The 14629-nt window shown below is 46.0% G+C and overlaps 1 long non-coding RNA gene across 1 annotated transcript; it reads left to right on the forward strand.

The window, feature by feature from the left end:
• The first annotated feature begins 7253 nt into the window (after window positions 1-7253).
• Window positions 7254-11105, forward strand: LOC121708976. The gene is made up of 3 exons (XR_006031808.1): window positions 7254-7341; window positions 10158-10340; window positions 10441-11105. It is a non-coding gene; the product is annotated as an uncharacterized LOC121708976 (long non-coding RNA).
• The last annotated feature ends 3524 nt before the right edge of the window (window positions 11106-14629 follow it).

The raw sequence follows: 14629 nt of genomic DNA on the forward strand, positions 1-14629 counted from the left end.
GAAGACTAAAAACAAAGTGCTTAAAACAAATAGTGAAAGAAATAGTTGAACATTCTTCAACATTATGGTAGAATCGTTAATGTGATGGAATAAAACCGCATTACAATAAACACAATGAAAAAATAAGAAATTTAAATATAGTGAAAAACTATAGAGCCACCCCAGACTAAAAGCACAGATCCAAATGAGGGCAGTGAATAAAAGTGCGTTCAAATTTGGTTTTAGACATTTCTGTAACACTTTACTTGACAGTATCGACATTACAGTGACATTAACATATGACACTGTTATGACACATGAGCCCTAACTCTAACTCTAACCCTAGCCCTCCTAACCCTAACTTGTTATGACAAAAAATGAATGTCACTTAAAAAACAGAAGCATTATGTCATAAACGGTTATGACTTGTTTATGACACATTCATGACAGTGTCATGTCACTCTTATTTCGATACTGTCATGTAAAGTGTTACCGACATTTCCACACAGGCAACAGATCTGAAATAATGGAAGTGGAATGATGGAATAAAATGAAAATGATTTATAATCAACAAATGACAGTGAAAGTTGCCCCAATGATTTAAATACCGGTAGAAGCTCAAGAGAGAATCTGAAAGCCCTTTATATAGTACAAAGGCTCAGGAGATTGGATAGTTGGACCCAGGCCATTTAAAGGCAAAAAGTCAAACTTCTTGGTCCTAGTTCAGTATTTCTTACCCCTGTGAGTAGTGTATTGCAATAGTCCAGTCGGGCAAGTTGTGGCTTTCATATGAGACTTCAGGTCAGTTAAGCAGCAAAGTGGGAGCACAGATCCAGAGACATTGAACATATTATGACATCCAGTGGCTGCTGTTCATATTGATCTGTTTTTTTTTTTTTAAATAAATAAATTAAAAAACATCACTGCAGTGTGAAAATTAACTTGTATAACCAGAGAGAGAGAGAGAGTTGAAGTGATTTAATGGTGCTGATCAGGATCCTGTCCCAATTTGTGGCCTTGCGAGACGAGACTGTCGAGGCCCCAGTGGATGCTCTACTACCCTCCTGTGGAGACGCTGGACGCTCCTTTGTGGCTTGTGCCACCTCCCCACCCAGCTGGGTCTGGGCAGAAATGCAAAAACTAAAAGCGGGACATTGAAATGGAAGCATTTTCCTCCAATAAATATATTCCATCTATATTCCGTCCACTATTGGTTCACTCAGTATGACAAGACTGACATGAGGAACACTTTGGTGGATAGACCTTTTCAACAATAAAAACAAAAACAATGCTTGAACATTCTATTTGGGCCCCAATCTACTTCCTCTGCATTAAGATAACATATGGAATGTTAAAAAGGAAGTCTTGTGGGGCCAACTATGATGCTGATAATGGAACTCTCTTGAAAGGGTCTATACTTCCTGTGAAAGAGACATCAATGAATTTCGATCAATCATGATATTTGCCATTAAGTTAAAACAAAATTTCCAAAGAATTCCAATGGTCATGATTAAGAGTACTGCGTGATGTAGAAAGTGCATCTAAACATTATAAACATGTACAATATTACCAAAATATAGATAATAATAAATCCAATTTTAAGTGTATTTAACTTTACTTTCGACTCGAAAATGTCCTTCCATGTTTGAGTATTCTTCCCTTCAGTATGTAGAAATTCTAACATGAGCAGCTTGGAACCCGAAATGGCCCCTGTGTTCCGGTGGAGACTGGAGGGGAGCCGTGGCCCGAGCTCTGCTGCTATTTTCACCACTCACCACTGTGGGCCTTAAATGCCTCTATATCTTACTATAGTATCCTGTCACATGACCTCCTGTAAACTCCAGAGTAAATACACAGAGTGGAGGCTGCGGTGGCATAATTAGTGAAAAAGGGGACGCATTCCTGTCCTGTAATTACAGCCTGATCTGCTGTTCTCCGACGCAAGCTGTCCGTCATAGTGGGTTCCAAATCTGGCATCCGGAAAGAACGCGAGGAAGAATGAAAAAGAGGGCGAGAGGGATGGGGAGTGTGTGTGAGCAAGGAGGGATGAAAACATGCGAATAGACGAAGAAAATATGTTGACGGCAACAGATCAAGTGCATTCGGGTTTTATGTCCTGTCATATTTGAACATTATTGTTATGAGTAATGCATGAAGAACACTTTTTCTATGTCTGTGTGTGTGTGTGTGTGTGAGAGAGAGAGAGAGATAGAGAGAGAGAGAGAAAGGAAGAGAGAGGAGAGAGAGAGAAAGAAAGAGAGAGTGAGTGAGAGAGAGAGAGAGAAAGAGGGAGAGAAAGAGAGAGGGAGAGAGCTAATGCAGTGCTTCCTGGCCTTGGCGGCGGATTGGTGGTGGTGGTGGCTGCAGCAGCAAGAGCACATGTGAGAGGCGCATGTTTGGCCACTTTACTGTAAGCGGGCCTCATTAGGGTCCGAGGGCGCGCTCACAGGAAGCAACTCACAGAGCGCCTGCACGCGTTTCACAATATCCTGTTTGTATAGCTCCGGCCTCACGAGCCACAGCCACTCACCCAGAGAGAGAGAGAGAGGAGGAGAGAAGAAGAGGAGGGGAGAAGAAGGGGGGAAGAGAGGGAGGGAGAAGGACAGATGTAGGAAGAGAGAGAGAGGTAGAAACATATGGAGAGAGAGAGAGAGAGAGAACAAGGAGTAAAAAAACGCTTCCTGGTTTTTAAGCGAATGTGACTATTACCAAGGTATTAATGTCTTCAGATTGCATGCTTGTTCCTGCCCCCGCATCCGCCCACAAACTCCTCCATCCTCGGCCGTGAAATTGGGACCATGTGTTGGGGCCGCTGCTGCTGTTCTGAAGGCCTCTGCTCCTCACTAACACACATGCAGAGAGAGAGAGAGAGAGAGAGAGAGAGAGAGAGAGAGAGGCTGTTTTCTCCTTATTCTCCTCTGGAGAGACACAGACCAGTGGGATATGTCCCAGTTGCCTACTCTAAATTTCACCCTCTCAGTTAAATGCCTCCGAATTCGACCTGTTGTTTTCCAGCTGCTGGTTTGAGGCTGATCAATTCCATGTTACATATTTAAACTGTAATTTTTTACATCAGCTGATGATGAAATAGACTGGAGTTGTGCTTTATTTGTTGGGCATGTCTACAACATACCAGGATTTATTTAAGCTTACCTGAAAAGTACTTCATTATCCTACGGTTATTGGAAGGTCATAGCTGTATAGCTGTACCATGAAAATGTTTTCTTATTGCTGGGCCTCCAAGGATAGGTTAGGGTAAGGGGTTGTGCTCAGGTCATTTGGATTCCTAGTTTCTCAGCTTTGATATTGAAATTGTGGTTGTTTGACCACTACCTACTGGGACATCTTACCATATGCTGACTGCCCTTCCTGTATATGGAGACCACAGTAAAGCTATTACCACTGGTCAGGTTGTTGATATAAACTCTTGTTACTGTATATCTAGAATTATGTTCACATCTTAGGGAGAAAAGGCAAAGCTGCTCTGCACTTTTTCCTCTGACTTTAATGGTTGATCACTGGTCAGGGTATATTTCACTTTTGAATGGTGCATGGTGAATGTACTGAAACACAAGATATAAATAACAACATAGAGTGAATTCTGTACTGTTCTTTGTATGCTTTCTAAGTGTGATTCATTATCTCAAAAACATCTTACATGCTATATCAGTATATTAATGAACTGATATTTCCCCTCATTTGTTGTGTGCAAGAAAGATCAGCATTATTAAGTCACGCTGCTATGGAATGTGTAACAGTTCAAGAACTGAACACATGGGGCACAAGGTGTGTCCAAAAAGAAACACAGAAAAAGTGTGTCAAAAAAAAAAAAACACAGAAAAAATGACCTGATTTTATTTTACCCATTTCCAAACATAGTGTTCAGTATCAGCAAATATTGCAGATATCAGAAAATGTCTTTTTGACAACTAAATCAATTCTGTACTAGCTGAATGCATTTAATCTATATCGATCTTTATTGATGAGCTATTGATCAAATTTTTGCAGAAGTATAATATATAGCCTACTCGGCAGGTTTCTCCATGCAGTGATAGTGGCACTCCAACACAATGGGTTCTGAATTCGAGGAACTCAAATGAGAGCCTTTCCCACATTGAAACTGGCCCTGCTCTGTGGTGAGGTGTCAGTGACAGATTAATCTTTTTTGTGCTCCGCATGGAGCAAAGCGCTGCGCTGCAGATGAAAGGGCTCTCCCACCGGGCCATGGACGAGGAGTCTCTGCTGGACGTTGGGGTGAGGGGCTCTGTCCCTCTCCTTGATGTGAGCCGGGTCAGACGGAAAGGTGTGGCCGGAGTCTCCACTGCGGGGGAAAACCCACACGGGTCGCTCCCCAGATGGGTCTGATGGGATTTGGGCAGCTTATCGCCACCTCGGTCTCATTTGGCTGCGCCAGGGCACTCGTCTCACCATGCCACACCCTTCTTACCCTCCCTCTCTCTCTCTCTCTCTCTCTCTCTCTCTCTCTCTTGTTCTCTCTGTCACACTGTCTCTTTATCTACCTTTCTCACTCACTCCCTATTACGGTGCCCTCCTTTTCAAACACAACACAAACATAAAACCCATCACCCCTTTGCCAGTCTTTCACCACATAAAAACACATGCAGACACACACAGACACACAGACACACGCACACACACGCACACACACACACACACACACACACACACACACACACACACACACACACACACACACACACACACACACACACACACACCACACTATCTCTCTTTTCCATGAACTTTCGCTCTCACCCCTAATCTACAGTTATGAGAACAGCAGGAGCTGGCTCTTGCTTTCAAACCAGCCCCAGACGGAGACGTCCAGGAAAGCCAACACACTAAGACCAGGATTTAGGAAGTGGTAGCTATCATGTTCCAAAACCCCGGCAAGCTCACAGACGTTATCATACTTCATTGATTTCAGGGGACTAAGTAAATCTTCTTATAAAATGGACTGCTCATCTTTTTCCAATTTCATTTGGTTTATGCACAGACATGCATGCATCAATATATTTGTATTTTTGCATTTGGCAATAAGCCAAGCATGCTATTAGCCACAGCTGTTAGCCTGTCTATGCATGTGTTTTGTTTTTGCATGTGTGTTCTGTTTGTGTGCATGTGTGTGTATGGAAGCTTGTTTTTGTGTTGACTCTTCCACAGCTGTTAGCGTCTGTAGAGATCCAAAGCCCAGTGTGAGAATGGCTTGTCCTGTAATGGTGAGCTGCCTGACCTGATAAGAAGAGGGACCCCACTGCTGGCCTGACACGGGGATAGAGAGGGGCTGAGCAGGGACCAGGAGGGGGGCAGGGGGACAATGGGAAATTGAATTGGAATCCACTCCCAGAGAAGGGGTTCAGCAAATCCACCTGGGTAAACAGGGCACTCTCTCTCTCTCTCTCTCTTTCTCTCTCTCTCTGTTTCTATGAGTCTGTGTCTTTGTGTGTGTATTGGATGTGTGTGTGTGTGTGTGTGTGTGTGTGTGTGTGTGTGTGTGTGTGTGTGTGTGTGTGTGTGTGTGTGTGTGTGTGTGTGTGTGTGGAATGCAGCACAGACGTGGTCACTGTGAAGTAAACCCAGTAGGGGTATAGGTGGTGGTGGGGGAGTGGGTCAACAATCTTCCTTCATGATGCGTGGGTCAAGTTTATTTTTCTACTGCAGAGGGGCTGGGGGCACCTCCAGAGGTGGAGGGGAGGCTGGGAGACTGACCTGGGCAGAATGGAAAGGTGGGGGTGATGGTGGTGGTGGGGTTCTACACTGGGATTGTGAATGGCTGCTAAGGCCTATGAATCAGGGGACAAGCTGTTGAGTTTGCCAACCAGCAATGATGGACTCATATTTTGTGTGCTTCTCTCTCCCTCTCTTTCTCTCTCTCTGTCTCTCACATGCACACACACACACACACACCTTTCAACAAGCACCCCAGAGGTCTAGTTCATTCATCTTTTCTCGAGTGAACAGTGCCAAAACTTTTATGCCCTCCTAGTCAATGAAAATCAGTCATTCAACACTGGGGCAGGGGTAATTTGTTATGTTTTTAACAAGAAAATGAATCATAATCCATGAGTCCAGAGCACCCCTCTGTGATTGGAACCACAGTCATGCTGATGAATGCTAACTAATATCTTCCTGCATCTGACCTGGACCACAGCAGGGCCAGATTGTTTAAACAGCAGTTTTTAAATGTTTAAAAATGTAACTGTCCCATAATTCTCCAAGCTATTAACTGTCTCAATTTTCTTACATACGTTTAATGTTTTTGAAGCATCTCAATAGCAATATTTTTGTGTGGAAACTTTAATGTGTCAAACTGTACCGGTTTTATTGTTGAAAGTTAAATTTTAGTGCTGTCTTGCACTATGGACATAATAAAATGTTTACAAGAGTTACACAACAACCTCAACACAGAGAGAGAAAGACAAAGAGAGAAAGTGAGAGAAGAAGAGAGAGAGAGAGAGAGAGAGAGAGAGAGAGAGAGAAAGAGAAAGAATATGAAACACTTCAAAACAGTGCCTCGACAGCAAGTTAAGCTGTCATCCCCCTCTGCCAGAACCACAGCGATCCAGTCCTTGGCCGCTACCTGGAAACGGCCCTGAGTTGTGCGGCCAATGAGTGTGCCAGTACCCGTGAGATGATATGCTTCCCTTGCGGCTGGGGAGCGTTGGTTACTGATTCATGGTGGTGGTATCCAGTGCGGTACACAGAGAGCCCTTAACACCATGGTGGAAAGACAATAGACCAGACAATAGCCTGCTGGAAAGGCAAAAACATTGTGGGCTCACAAGGCATTGTGGGAATTTTATTTCACTACCGAAAACAAAAATGTGTCTTTCCCATTATCTACTCTACCAACAACCCCCCTCCCCTCTCCACTCAGCCACACACACACACACACACACACACACACACACACACACACAAACATGCATGCACACACACACACACACACACACACACACACACACACACACACAAACACGCGCGCACACACGCACATGCACATGCATACACACACACATGCATACACACACACACACACACACACACACACACACACACACACAAACACCACTTATCTCGATAGATGATTATATCTGGCCACTGCTGTGCTGTGTGTCTTTCCTGATGCCCTGGTCAGAGTGACATTTGCTCTGGCCGTCATCCTGACCTCCTGTTCCATGGAAATGACATTGGCTGATAACACTAGAGTATAAAAAACACAATGTGCATGTTTTATTTCTGGCCTTGGTTGGGGTCGGCCCACTGATACCAGCTCACTGAGGACATCACCAAGGCTGTGGTGAGGGTCTCGTCCTTCTCATCATTCAGGCCTTTCCCCTGGTAGGGTTTTTTACCGTCGTCTTTTTCTCTCTCTCCTCTTAGTTAGACAACCACATTTCTCTCTCCGATTATTTAAGTGACACTGCCAGTTGAAATCCAAAAGATTATTTAAGGCCGCATAAATTCCTGACCACTGAATGACAGAGGAAACACATACACATAAAAACACACACACACATACACACACACACACACACACACACACACACACACACACACACACACAGATACTCTAAAACCCATACAGCATCCCCCTCACACACACACACATACACACATGCATGCACATACACATACAAGCACACACACGCACACACACACACACACGCAGATGGGCCGTGCTGTAGTGGCAGGCTGTCTGCGTGCCACAGAGCCGTTTTGTGGGTGCGGTTTGACGTGGCTGAGCAGCACTTCAGCAGGCCCCTTTGTTCTGAGTCGTATCACACAGTGGTGCTTCCAATTAACTCGGCGCTCGCAGGAGACAGACAGGCTGCCGGCCCGCCTGCCTGCACTGCTGCGTCACACCGGCACTTAAACTGCTGGGTGGCGAACAAGAAAAAGAAGTGCTGAGAGAAAATATGCATGAAATACATCGGCCCACCCACCTACCCTTCCTCTGCACCTAACCCCCCCTCCTCCACCAGGGACCAAGAGGAGAACTGCTAGATGTGGCCCAGACCTAACCTGTCCGGCGAAAGTCCCCTCATCTGGGACAGCTGGGACACAGGGGACAGGGAATTCTGGAGAACAGGAGTACTCTGTTCTGACTTTTGAGATCGTCGTACTGAGCCTGTTTAAACTGTATGTGTGTCATTGGGCAGTTCTTTATCAATCACTTTCTTCTTCTTCTTCTTCTCCATCTCTTTTTAATTCTTTCTTTATCTCTCTCCCCTTCTCTCTCTCTCTCTCTCTCTCTCGCTGTCTCTCTTTCTCTCTCTTTCTCTCTCCATTGGTTCCCCATCAAAGCCTCTCTTTTATCTGACTCTTTGTGCACCCCTACCCCCAACACTCCAGAGGGAGAAGGTAAGTTAGGGGACATACCACTGTTTATCTCCCCACAAGGGGCAACAGCCTGATAGCAGGGTCTGGCCTTTCCATCAATCACTGCACTGTTTCCCACTGCTCCCATCCCCAGCCCTTATCGGACCAATTACCGGGGCATTTCTGCTTTTCTCCGGCCTTTCAAAACATCCATTTGAACGGAATGGCCCAACCTGACCCTGGCGAGGTGAGGTCACTTTCTCAGACATGCATCTGAGGTGAAGCGTTTGACCTTGTGCCACTCCTGGGTCACTTAACCCCCCCCCCTCTGGTGTCCTCAGCCATGACCAGCCTGACCTCCGGGAACTGAGGAAGATTGTGAAGATCGTGAAGACAGCCAGCAATTCTAATAATTACACTGTATGCAAGCCTTTGCAATGCACCTCTCAAACACAAGACACTATCACAAAGAGCTTTTACATAGACCAGAGCAGAAACTCTCCAATGAATAAGCCTGGGGCCATGGCAGAGAGAGAGAGAGAGCAAGAGAGAGTGAGAGAGAGAAAGAGAGCACCCAGCTAAAAGAAAGGGACCTTTTAAGAATTCTCCTGGACTCCCGGAGCCATCTCTGCCTCAGGCGACACCTAAAAGGTTTCCACTGACTGAGCAGTAAAGATGCCTTAAAGAAGAACGAGGGCCTCACTGACTCCGTCTTGACTGTAGGATAGGGTTCACATCTTTTTGCCATAGGACTACGCCAGAAAAAGGGGGAAAAAAGGGGAATACCTTTTGAATTGTCCCCCCATAACATTTTATACAAAAATCCATGACCACGTCTTGTAGCTCAATGTGAATGTGGCATCTACCCCCTTGACACAAGTGAAGGTCCATGGAGATGGTAATAGTAGCAGAAGCAGGAGTTTTCATCCAACTTTGACCCCCAACCTTCTCTCCGGCCTCCTCTCCACCCCCTCTTATGATGACATTCTCTATCTGCTCTCATATGGATGCTCCTCTGATGCCTCACAGGGGCTCATGAGGGGTTGGTGGAGGGACAGGACGAGACAGGCCACCCCACACAAAGTCCACCCCAGGATACAGTCCCGCCTCAGGCCTCCTCTGATAAAGAGGCCACCTCTAGATACCCCCCCACCCCCCACCCCCCTTTCAGCAACAAAAGGAACGGGAGCCAGCAGGGATCAACAGAGGAGGGCATTTTGGGGGATTTTTGGGTGGTGTTGGGGATGAGGGGGGGGGGATGCTGGTAAGAGAGGCCTGAGGCGAGCACATCAGAGGAACACATGCTTGGCTTTGATAAAACAGCCTGTCACCCTGGAGAGGATCACTTCCCAGGCTGCTCCTGTCCGCCCCCTCAGCACTGGAACATGCCAGTGCCTACAGCACCGCACCCACCTCCCATTCACCCGCTCAAAGGCCAGCGCATGCCAAAGCTTTAAGAGTCTACAGCTTTGATATGCAACTTCACTGTGTTGCTGTTATGGAGATTTCAGGTACCACGTCCATGTTTCTGACCTCAGCACCTTGGGTGTTTTTTGTCATTGGCTTTCTCGCTACTCTCATTTTCAGTCCTTACAGAAAGAGATTCCTCAAAACAAAAAGATAAATAGGAAACACGTTGTCTAAATCTATTTAGACTGTTTACACTCTACTGAGCATAAAAAGGAGGCAGTGCTGTAACCTTGTAATTGTACAAAGTTTATATGAACCCAAGGTTTCCGCAATTTCCTTGGGGAAAAAAGTTAAATTCTAAATGTGTTTTTTTCACTACAATGGAATTGCGTTAGAATTTAATTCTTTGTTTTTCTTTATGTTAGTTTCCAAGTGGACCTGAGGGACACCATTTGTGTAAAAATGGACCAGAGCACTGGCTTTATGCCCTGTTTGCATCCTCTGTGTTGGGAACCCTGTAATCAAGATCAATAGAGTGGCCCCATCATTTGTCAAACATCAGCAATGATGGAAACAACAGACTCAATCACAGCGGGATCTTCCTTCGGGTAAGGTCAGGCAGTACTGTAGGTCTTCCTCTTTATTTATTTATTTATGCATTCACTCTTGGCCTCTCTCTGTCTCTCTCGTTCTCTTTCTTTCGTTTAGGTCAAGCTTTGGTCAACACACAGGCAGAGACTGCAGAACGTAGAGCACCTGTGTGGTTTCCGCGGTCTGTTTGCACTCACTGGGGAAGGCATGGGGGGAGACAATGGCGTTTGTAAAGCTTATCTCTCTCTCTCTGTCACACACACACACACACACACACACACAGATACACACACACACACACACACACACACACACACACACACACACAGGGGGCCTTGATGAACCAGCTGCTCAGGTAAAATGTCCCGTAGACCTTTCTTGCCAGTCAACATATGGCCAGGGCATTAAGGGGAGGCAAACAATGGTTGCTGTTGATTCAAAGGGAAAAAGAGAGAAAAATACATGGCAGTGGAGTGTCACTGTTCTCTCTACAACCCCCCCCCCCCACACTCGTCCCCTTCACAAGTTACATTTAAAAGCGGTAGAATAAATTACTGTACATCAGTTATACCATAACTTTGTTTGTTGTGTGGCTAAATTAATGATGATTGTATAGAGTAATTTACTTACCATGCCTATATTTTCTTCTGTCTGTCAGTGTCACAATGCAGTGACAATAAAATAAATCAGGTCAACCTGTGCCTCTTACAAAAAAAAAAAAAAAAATGTTGTTGTTCCCAAGACCAGTATAAGAATTGAATCTCACACAAGAACCTCCTCAATTGAGAGGAATAAACCTTATAAACATGAAAAAGTAACCTCTCACTCCATCTCTATCCTACACACCAAACAAAACAAGCACACCCGGAAATATACACTAAATTGCTCTCATGAAAGTTTCCGTACAGTTAATAATAAGGCGCTATGGTGTTTATAACTATGTTTTCTCAGGCTTATAAGGTTGTCATAGAGCCTTGACAGCTGCATGCTGTTACCAAAAAAGGCAATGGTCAGAGAAACACTTGGGGGGGGGGGGGGGGTGGAGCGTGTGGATGGATGGATCAGAGGAGGCGAGATGTCTTAGCGGAGCATATTAAAGATCAACAGCAGTGCGCGGAGGGAGAGAGGGGCGCAGGGAGAGCAGGCAGGCCGGGGTGGTCCTGCTTCCTGAGACGGAGCGTTCTTGGCCCCTCTCTGACTTACGCAGACGGAGGCTAATCTCTGCCAAACAACAGAGGGAGAGATTAAGCTTCTCATTATGAAGGGCTGCACGTCTTTGCTGCCGCAGAGATAGAGGAAGAGCTTGCTGAAACTAAACTCCCGATGCCTCGGTGGAAGGCCAGTGCCATTCCAGGGCAGGCCAAGATTTATTTCGAAAGCTCCCGTAATTTACCACATTTTTCATGCCATTCTCAGTGCGTCTAGGCCCGCTGTTTGTTTAAGAATACCTCCACCTGGTTTACAAGGTGGGGAGAGTTTACAGGGTTTCTACCCTAAGCTGATCCAAACCCCAAAATGTTGACCAATTTAGCGATTGCTCAAGCCACTTTTCTGTCAGCAACTCATTCTGCAAAAGAAAACAAAATCTGGAACTTTGGTGGTGGTCTTTCACTCAAATATATCTCAAACTTCCCCTTCCACCGTGGCCCCCTACAAAAACATTATAAAAAAAAACAAAAACAAACTCTGGCATGGAGGCCCGAAAAGCTGTGTTAGTCAATAAGGCCAGAGAGAGGAGAGGCAGAGAGGACTGTTCTGTGCTGTGCCACTCTATGTTCTGGGGTGGTCACCAGTGTGATCTGATGCCCAGTTACAGTACACTGTGCTGTATTTTGCAGTCAGCTACCGGAGCCCCCCCGGTGTGTGCCGAGTGTCAGAGGACTTTGAGTTCCGCCGAGTCGTATGAGCTGTGACCGCAAAGCACTCCTTACTCTGAGCGCTCCCTTCTAATTGTGAGAGGAACACACGCCCACTGTGCACATACCCGGCCATTAATGACCAAAATAGTCCTCCCTAGTACAGCCTCTGTGTGTGTGTGCGTGTATATGTGTGTGTGTGTGAGTGTGTGTCTGTTTGTGTGTAGATGTTCCTTTCCCCAAAAATGGTTCATATGGTGAAAAGTAATGGTTGGACACTGCCAGTGGTGAAGTTCAAGAGTTTGTTTCGAGCACAAAGAATAGGATATGACCATAGTGACCACTGTTTCTGGACAACCCTATACTCTCTCATACAGTGCCGTCCACATAGACGTGAATAAATGAAACACTGTTCGCCTCACGCCAAATGAAACACTGGGTTTATTCATTTCCTTCTCCCTGTGAAATATGTGGTTAAATCCTCTGATTCTGATTTAGGAGAGCCGACTTACATAGTATGTTTATGTGTTTATATAGCAGATATATATCTGTACAGCTGTGTGTGTGCTTGTTAATACATGCATGTACGTGTGTGTGTGTGTGTGTGTGTGTGTGTGTGTGTGTGTGTGTGTGTGTGTGTGTTTGTTTGTGTGTGTGTGTGTGTGTGTGTGTGTGTGTGTGTGTGCATGTGTGCGTGCGCATATGTAGCTGGCATGTTTGTGTTTTTTTCTGGGAAGGTTTATGTTGAGTTTACAGTATCTGGCAACATATGCTGGCACGACCCATGACTTGAACAGCCTCATCATTCTGTGCTGTGGCTCCAGCAGCCCTCTAATGGCTCTCCTGATCCCCAGTCTAGACCAAAGTACAGTAATAGCATAATGAAAAACCATACAAGATTTTTTTATGTTGCTGAAGAGCACACAACTGCTGAAGAGAGTTTTTAAAACAAGATCATTTATGTCATTATTTCAATTGCTGCGTGACTATTTCACCCAGACTGGCACCCAAATATTTCCTTCTGAATGTTCTTCACAGCACCAGTTGTATAATTATTTCCCTGGCTGTGTGGCCCACACCTCCACAACACAGAAAAAGAAAGAGCCCATTTAGACGTGTCTGGGGACACATTACAGTTCCATGGAAAACGTCCACGCTAGTCCACTCTACAGAGGTTAGCAAACCTATTGACCATTGTACAGTGACAATTTGTCCAATTTTCCATCTTTTATTTTTTTCCCTCCTCACGTTGTGTCCTCACGTCACTTAGAGGTATTGTGAGCGTAGCTCAGGTAGCGTGTAGGGCTGCTGGTATGGAGTGTTTCCTTCAGCACATCAGGGGAGCGCGCTGCTCGGGTACAGAGGCGGCTTTCAGACGGAGGCCCACGACCCGACCCCCTGCTCCAGAGGGGGGCCACGGGAGTGCTATATGAGGGAGTCCCTTGTGGAGCCATGGGTCGGGAGGTCGGAAGCAACGAAGGGAGAGAGAGAGGGAGGTAGATGGAGAGAGAGAGAGGAAAGGAAAAGTGAATGAGAGAGAGAGAGAGAGGGGGGGGGAGAATGAGTCAGAGAGAGAAAGAGAAAGGGGAAGAGGAAGAAAATGAGACAAGGGGATAGAGAGAAGGAGAGAGAAAGAGGAAGAGGGGATAGAGAGAAGGAGAGAGAAAGAGAAAGAGGGGCTGCTGGAACAGGAGGAGGAGGAAGCTGTCTGACTGTATTTTACAGCCGCCCATAAATCTCTTCTCTTTAGCCCCTAACCTCTAGACGTGCACGCCAGCACCCTAAAACCCTTAACCGCTCCCCTGCCGCCCCATCAGCAGCCAGGCCTGGAGCCACTCGGAGCCCCTGTGAAAACAAACGGCTTCCTCATTATCACCTGAGTTGCTCGGGCGGGGCCCAGGGGGGCCCGTGGGGTTGGGGCCGACGTGGAGGTGAGGTAGGGTGGGGTTTCGGCCTCATGCAGCCCACCTCGAAGTCTCCATAGCTCTCCTGTGTTTCGGTGGCGGGTGTCTGGAAACTTCGACGTGTTCGAGAGCACTTGAGGGACACGTCCTACATCCCACCACGTGCCAAAGGTGAAGTCTACATACAGGCCTCAGGTGAGCCAGGCCCAAACAGCACCAATATATGTTGTCAAATAATACGTTTAGTGCAGTTGTTAAGAGACTGTAGTTTGGCAAAGACAACAACTTGGAGCATTCCTGAACATACAGTTTTTAAAGCATTATGGAAATTGACCCAGAATAGAAGGCTGAAGACCCTGAAGAGGGCTGTTTGTGAAAGATTGGCTTATGGATGACATCCCATAATAAGCATGACATTATGTGTGAATCTCCATGTTTGTTGGGGGAAAGGCTGTTTCCCATTATGGTGGTTTTTGTAGCTTGAGCCCTGTAGATGGAGACCCGTGTTATTGGTTTTAAGGCAATTCAATACGGAACATCCGCACC

This window comes from Alosa sapidissima, chromosome 5 (genome assembly GCF_018492685.1).
Source record: "Alosa sapidissima isolate fAloSap1 chromosome 5, fAloSap1.pri, whole genome shotgun sequence".
In the NCBI taxonomy this organism is placed as follows: Eukaryota; Metazoa; Chordata; class Actinopteri; order Clupeiformes; family Clupeidae; genus Alosa; species Alosa sapidissima.